The sequence below is a fragment of the Podarcis raffonei genome, chromosome 7 (genome assembly GCF_027172205.1).
Source record: "Podarcis raffonei isolate rPodRaf1 chromosome 7, rPodRaf1.pri, whole genome shotgun sequence".
In the NCBI taxonomy this organism is placed as follows: Eukaryota; Metazoa; Chordata; class Lepidosauria; order Squamata; family Lacertidae; genus Podarcis; species Podarcis raffonei.
This window is the reverse complement of record NC_070608.1, coordinates 23,291,122-23,299,045: the sequence shown is the minus strand read 5'-3', so window position 1 is coordinate 23,299,045 and position 7,924 is coordinate 23,291,122. Positions and strand designations below refer to the sequence as shown.

The 7,924-nt window shown below is 45.2% G+C and overlaps 1 protein-coding gene across 1 annotated transcript in view; it reads right to left on the bottom strand.

Moving 5' to 3' along the window:
- PABPC1 (poly(A) binding protein cytoplasmic 1) overlaps positions 1-7,924 on the bottom strand; it is a 30,772-nt gene that overhangs the window by 5,871 nt on the left and 16,977 nt on the right. The window lies entirely within an intron of this gene.

Here is a 7,924-nt window from a genome sequence, read left to right as displayed (position 1 = left end):
CTGCAACAGGGTGAGCTCCCGTTGCTCGGTCCCTGTTCCTGCCAACCTAGCAGTTCGAAAGCACTTCAAAGTGCAAGTAGATGAATAGGTACCGCTCTGGCGGGAAGGTAAACGGTGTTTCCGTGTGCTGCTCTGGTTCGCCAGAAGCGTTTTAGTCATGCTGGCCACATGACCCGGAAGCTGTACGCCGGCTCCCTCGGCCAGTAAAGCCAGATGAGCGCCGCAACCCTAGAGTCGGCCACGACTGGACCTAATGGTCAGGGGTCCCTTTACCTTTACCTTAAGCTACTGAAGGTAACAGGCCCCTTTCTATGTCCAGCTGTCCTTTTTCAATAACAAATTGTCGCTGTTTTTTGTGTTAAATATTTTAGGGAGCCGGCAGGGCCCATTACTTACAACATAAGAGCCTACACAACACAAAACACTGTTGCTGTATGTAGGTTTTATTTTATTTGTTTTTTCTTATATTTTGGAAATGTAAATCCATTTTTTTCCTTTAAATTTTTTGGGGCCCCCAAGAGAGTGGGGCCCTAAGCTGTAGCTTGTTTAGCTTACACATAAATCCGGCACTGCCTCATTGTATGAAGCCACCCACAAAAGAATTCGCTAATCTATCCTTTTTACCCATTTAGTACATTTATATCCTGCCTTTCCTCCAAGGTGCCAGGGCTGCGTTAGCCATTAAGCCAGTGGTTCCCAACCTTTTTGTGGCCATGCCCCACCTAAGCATCTCTAAAATCCTGATGCCTGCCCCGCCATGACATATACTGTAAATTTTATTATTCTAAAAGTGAATTATTCACATGGAGGAAGCCTAAAAGGCCATTAACTGTTAATAACTCAATTCTTGAATTGCCTCCCTTAAAAATCAAATTGCTCCCCTGTGGTCCGTGTGCCCCATGTTGGGAACCACAGCATTAAGCAAAATAATGAAGCACGTGCTTAGGGCATCAAAGGAAGGGGAAAATTTCTGCTGGAAAATTTCCACAGACCATAAGGTACAGCTGAACAGGTTCCACATAAAAAGGCTCCCTCAATATGTGCGTCATAGGTTCAGTGCAGCAAAAAATGCAAAAACAAGATTCAGTTGTGCTGAACTTTATAAAGTGGTTGCAGAAGACAATATTTTACAGTTTATTATTGTTTATATTTGAATTTAGATCTACATGGGGGTACCAAAATCTTTTAAGTGCTATGGGCCTCTAAAGGTCTTAATCCAGCCCTGTGAGTTGCTCATAGAATCATAGAATTGGAAGGGACACTGAGTATCATCTAGTTCAATGCAGGAGTCCCATGCGGGGACAAAACCTGCTCAAGGCATGGCGCTGTGTTTCTGCCCCCTCCATTTTATATTCACAACAGCAGTCTTTTATCTGCAGCAGGTCCAGTTGAGAAACAGTGGGTGCTTCAAGACTGTCGCTATTTCTGGGTGGAATTCAATCAGATACCAGCAAATTCAGGACACACAAATTGGGTTGGGAGGAGGTCTCGCACAACAAACCTGCACCACCAAAATTGGACTTTTTTTGCAATGAAAGCAATGGGAAATTGCACTGGGAAATGTGGATTAGCGCTTGTTTTGATGCAACATCATCTATTGACCCCGCAACCAAATCAGCATGAATGGTCATTAAACAGCCAACTTCATCTAATCTCTCTGCACAGAAGGATGAATGCGCAGTAAGCAAGTTATCTGAAAGCACTCAGTGACTGGCACAAGGACAAGCAGAGAAAAATATGAGATAAAATAAAGGGGGGGAAGTACCATTTCATTTTCTTACTGAACTGTTATTTTAACTTCATAATAAAGTCCTGGGGGAGTTTTCTTTTTCAAAGGACACCCAGAGAGCTTCATGTCTGAGTGGGGATTTTATGCTGAGAATTGCTCTTCTCTCTCATCTAACACTCCAGCCTTGGGAATGGAACCTGTGACCCTCCAGATATTTTAGAATATAAGTTTCATCATCCCTGACCAGGCAGACTTGGACTGATGAGAGTTGGAGTCCCACAGCAAAGTTTCCCTTGGGCAGTAAAATGTCTTGGGTCAGCCTTGACTTCTGAGAAACTAGTAATGAGGTGCAAGGACCAATAACAGTCTGTGCTGTCAGTATAAGGCAGCTTCCTACATTACTAGGCTCATTTAGATTATATAGAGATAATAAGGTTATCACCTTTTGTTCCTGGGTCTTTAAAAGTTGCATGACGGAAATTCAGCAAGGGAACAAAAAAAAGAGAGTTGAGACTCTGGTACACAGGGAGGTGGTTTACTATGCCCAACACATCTTGAGAAAGGACTTCTTCAGGGGAAGCATGAGACAAAATTGTAGAGAGACGTGACACCAGTGTACTTTCTGTATCCCGTTTTCAGCTGAATATTGATCCTTCTTCTGTCTACCATTTTGTTTCACAATGTGCCCCTGAAGACTTTTGTCAACATGCATTTGGCCTAATAAACCACTTCCTTGCATACATTTCTGTTGTTTTAACTCTTTTTCTGAATTGATGTTCTTCCACCATTTATTCTTCTGTCTGCTGTCCTGAATATGCTGTTGTCATCCTGAGCAAGTGACCATTTTAATTTCTGTGTAAGGTGCCTGTTAAAGGCCTGTAAAACACAACCATTGAACCCCTCACCAGCTGCAGTACATGTCCATCATATTTGTTAAATGAAACATGGATTGTGGTTGCAGGAGTGGCATCCCTGAGACTTTGTGAATATAGCTTACGCCATTGTTTGTGATGAGGATGTAAGACTCTTTCGCCCCCTTGCTTAACCACATTCCATTACTTGTCCAAGCAGGCCGTGCAGTTTTGTGATATATGTGTATATAGAGAGTGAGTTGTTGGACGTTGTACACACCCTCATTGCCTGTCCGGGTTTGATCTCTATTTGATGCACGGTGGGGTACAATGCCAATCACATGCTTTTTTTTGCTCTCATCTTGTAAGTACTGAAAAATTTCCTTCCTCTAAAATTCTGTATTTTAAACTGCATTCAGAGATGTCTCCTTCTTCTTTACTTGGTAGGCTATGTGCACATTAGCGGTTTGAAACACAGCAAGGTCATTTCCCTCCACTCAAGTTTCGAGTGGCATTTGCATGTTGCTGTACACACCAGAGAGGGGTTGGGAATATCTTCGCCTGGTGCATTTTACCCATTTGCTTTCCCCACACCTGAACCCATCCCCAAAGCAACTTCTGTTCATGCAGCTGTGATCTGCACATGTGCAGTGGCTACCTCAAATGTACACACCTCAGCCAAACTGCAGTGAACGTGGCTGACATTTTCAAATCAGATGGAAGCTGGTTTGAGGAGGGACACATCAAACAGCAGTGTGTCTCAAGAAACTATGCATTGCGGCTAACCAGAGGTGGATATAGGGCTGGGAGACTGGTGCACCTGCACTGAGCTGAGGCAGCACTATCTCAAAGCCCAGGAAGTGCAGAGCTTTGGGAAGGAGGTGTAAGGGCTCTGACAGGGTCCTAGAGGTCTTCTGCCTCCTTTCCAAAGCCTAGTTAGTGCTTTTCCAGCTTTGGGAATGGGGTGGGAGGGCTCTAGCACACTACCAGAGCCCTTCTATCTCCTTCCCTGCCATTGGGAAGGCAACACAAGGGCTGGGGGGGGGTGCCTCTCACAGAGCCTCATAGTACCCAACTCTGCCACATGGCTTCAGACCCCTTCAGTGGGAGCACACTGGAACCAGAGTAAATAGCAGTGCATACACAACCTTAGTTAATTCCTCAGCTTAGGTCTGTGTATATTCTGCAGTTCCATGCAGTCATAAGAAATGCGGAATGCAGCATTGGGTACAAAACTCAAGAGGCTCAGCAGGCGGGCTTCCAAGTTTATGAGGAATTCCTGGTGAAACTGCTATAATTAGAGAGAGACTCAGCAGGATTTCTAACTTCCAGGGTCCAATTGGACCAGATAGTGCAGCTATCTGAATGAAAAAAAGCTACATTGCATTATTTTTTATGGTGCTTTACACTTTATCGTTGAACACCAACCACCCTGATATTTTATTATATGGTGGTACAGAAATACTTTATAAACAAACGATGTAAATTAAGGCTAGACTAGAAGGCACTTGTGGTCCCTTCCCATTCTATGATTCTGTATGAGAAATATGCATAATTTGTTTTGGTTTTTGAATGAAACTTTCTTGGTGCAGAATTTCAGGTAGATTTTGTAACTCTTGTCTTTTTGCTGCAGTGTACCACTGTAACAGAGTTAGAGTGTGTTGTTCTCTAATTACAATGACATCCTTCAGACTGATGCAGCTCTCTATTTTTGAACAGAGTTCTTAAATTATCATTGTTCAGCCGGTTTAATTGGAGTTGGCTACATTTCCCCATCCCTTTGGTACATGGAAGAAATGCCCAGCAGGTTGTAAAATGAGACCGATAGACTAATGCTAGTTTATTTTCAGCGCAGCTTTCGATTATCTGAAACCATTTCACAGTTTGTGGAGAGTGGGCAAGGAGGCAGGAAACAGAACCTCTCGGTGCCTCTGAGCGTGTAGACAAAGGGCTGTTTTACAAAGAATAAGGATAAATCCAGAATATCTGGGATTACGGAGAAGAGCTCCCAAATTATGCATGCAGTTGTGGGCTGGTGTGCCCAATGGCACTGTTAGGGCAGAAAGTTGGAAGACCAACAGTGGGTGGAGCAGAGCCAATGACAAGCAGATCTTCCCCCCCATTGGTTGTAAGTAAGATGGCAGGCTGGCTGAATCCAGACTGAGGTTGGTGGGGCAGTGCCCCACTTGCCCCCAGTGGACCGGCCTCTACTGTATGCAAATGAAACTTCCAGGTATGGTTTAACTCTAGGATCTCTCTTAAAAATTATGCGCCGTGGTCAAAGGACTGGACTACTAGTAAAGCAAGCATAATTGATGTAAGTGCACATACTAGCAAGTGGGTCAGCTCTTCCAGCTGGGCTAATACGAGCCTTAGAAAAATCTATTTATTTAAAGATGTATCCCACTAAAAAGGTTCCCAAAGTGGCTTACAGATTTTTTTTAAAAAAAGAGCCTACCCTCAGGGCTACAGTGTTAGATGACAAAGGAAAATGGATTGGGAGGAAGGAGGAAATAAGCAAACTCAGGCACAAGTTTTTACTTAGGAATGAAATGTACGTTAGTAAGACACGAGACAGAAGAGAACCGCTGAGCAAGCAGGATAACAGCCAGAAAAGAAAATGCTGACTGTTACACACAAGCAGCAGTGAGGGGAGCTGCAGCAGATTTTTCACAAGCTCTGTGTAAAAAACAAGACATTCATAGACAAGGAGAAAACCTTAATGCAAGGTGGTCTTGATTTGATATTGTGAACGCGAGAACACAAATGTTCTGTTTGTTGGTGTTTGCTGTTGTAACAGAAAACAATAAAAAATATTTTTAAAATGAAAGTGAGGCTGATACATCAACATAATTCTGTTTGTAAAGTGGGCATCCTGGCTTACCATACTAGGTACCAAACCAGAGGAAAGGACAGGGATAATAGATGGAGGAACCCCTGTTATATGCAACAAGTAAAGTAAAGGTAAAGGTACCCCTGCCCGTACGGGCCAGTCTTGCCAGACTCTAGGGTTGTGCGCCCATCTCACTCTATAGGCCAGGAGCCAGCGCTGTCTGGAGACACTTCCGGGTCACGTGGCCAGTGTGACAAGCTGCATCTGGCGAGCCAGCGCAGCACACGGAACGCCGTTTACCTTCCCGCTAGTAAGTGGTCCCTATTTATCTACTTGCACCCGGGGGTGCTTTCGAACTGCTAGGTTGGCAGGCGCTGGGACCGAGCAACGGGAGCGCACCCCGCCGCGGGGATTCGAACCGCCGACCTTTCGATCGGCAAGTCCTAGGCGCTGAGGCTTTAACCCACAGCGCCACCCGCGTCCCTATATGCAACAAATCTCTATTTAAAAAGACCTGCCCCCCCCCAGCATGGACTCACATGCTGCCAGAGAAGGTTTGCAGATGGCTGATGTAAGGTTACATGTTCTATCGCTTCCTTGACTAGGAGTTTAATAAGAAGGGGTGTGTGCATGGAGAATTGCATGTCCTTGCGCGGACTTCTGAACCCAATTTCTCGCTCGTGCAAAAGATTCTTTAAAGTAGAAAGGGCAACACCACCTTGAATGGTGAAGGACTTCAGAGTTGAATCAGAAGCCTCACTGAATGCACAGCAACTGAAGATGCATCTCATTAGTTACACCATGGTGCTGATAATGCAAAGGTTGAGAGTTCGATCTCTATATGGGGCAGCTGCATATTCCTGCCTTGCAGGGGGCTGGACTAGATGATCCTCAGGGTCCCTTCCAACTCTAAAATTCTATGTTTCTATCATTCATCTTAATGTGCATTCATTGCTTTTGCAATGCGATGTGCCAATTAACAGCATCTACACCAGGGTGCAAGCCAAGAACCCATATACTGTATGTGACTGCAGAGATAATGGGACATGAATAGGACATATTTTTTTAAAAGCCGCAAAGCAAATTATGGTTTGCTGGACCTCCAAGCAGAATTCAAAACTATGATCTTAAAAAATTTGTCTTAGTTCTTCAAACGTCCCCCTTTGTTGTTTCTTTCCCCTCTCCTGTCAGCCTTAAACTTAAAACCTTAAGAAAATTTTCCCACCTTTGCATTGTAAGTCCACCCTCTCCTGTTTCAAAATCCTAACTAAGGTATAATTGGAGAAAGAAGTACCGTATTTTTTACCCTATAAGACGCACTTCCCCCCTCCAAAAATGAAGGGGAAATGTGTGTGCGTCTTATGGGGCGAATGCAGACTCCTTGGCTTCAGCGATAGCAACGCGAAGCCTCCGAAGCCTGCACTCCGGAGGCTTTGCGTTGCTTCCGCTGAAGCCAGGAGAGTCTGCTCTTTGAGGCTGGCGGTGGGGGAAAGCAGCGCTTCCCCCATCGCCAGCCCCAGAGGATGGGGGGCAGCAGGAAGGCGCGTGACGCCTTCCAGCTACTCTCCATCCCTCCTTTGGGCTTTTGCGGGAGATGGGGGAATTCCCCCACCTCCCGCAAAAGCCTCGCACTCTTTAAAGGGGCTCCGTGGCTTCTGCTGGCTTTTCTAGGAGGTGGGGGAATCCCCCCACCTCCTAGAAAAGCCTGCACGAGCCGCACACCCTTTAAAGAGCGAGCGGCTCTTGGGGGCTTTTCCCCGAGGAGGGAGAAGGGACTGACTGGCCGTTTCAGTCCCTTCTCCCTCCTGGTCGAAAAGCCCGCAGGAGTCACGCGGGGCTCCTGTGGACTTTTGCAGGAGGTGGGGGAATTCTGCCACCTCCCGCAAAAGCAGGGAGGTCTTGGAGTAGCGCACAGGCTGCGTGCAGCCTGACCACTGCTCCCAGAGCTGCGGGGGGGGGAATCATATTTTTTTCCTTGATTTCCCCCCCTGAAAACTAGGTGCGTCCTATGGGCCGGTGCGTCCTATGGGGCGAAAAATACAGTATTTCTGAAGAGAAACACCAAGTTAGTCACTTCTGTTTATTGGCAGGATTTATATACTGGATTTAAAGCACTCTGGGTTGGATCCAGAGGACCTTTTCTATATGTCAATGTCTTTGAATCACAGAGGGACTTACGTTTTTTAAAAACATTTTTTAAAAAAACATTTAAAAAAATTAAGTGTTGTATGACAAAAGGGAAACTAAGGCTGTGTACACACACATTTCCCTCAATGAATTCTGGGCATTGTAGTTTACACCTCACAGAATTGCAATCTCCCTGCAAACAGTGATCAGAATTTTTAGAGGCAAAGAACGCACTTTAAATATATAGTGTGTGCACAGCCTAAATCCAAAATGTATTATTGCATTTCTGAAAAGCATGTGCAAAGGGAAGCATGAGAGCTGCCAGAGCTTGCCTACTCCAACATTGCATGAACTGTTCTACTATTGCTTATACAAGCATTTGTA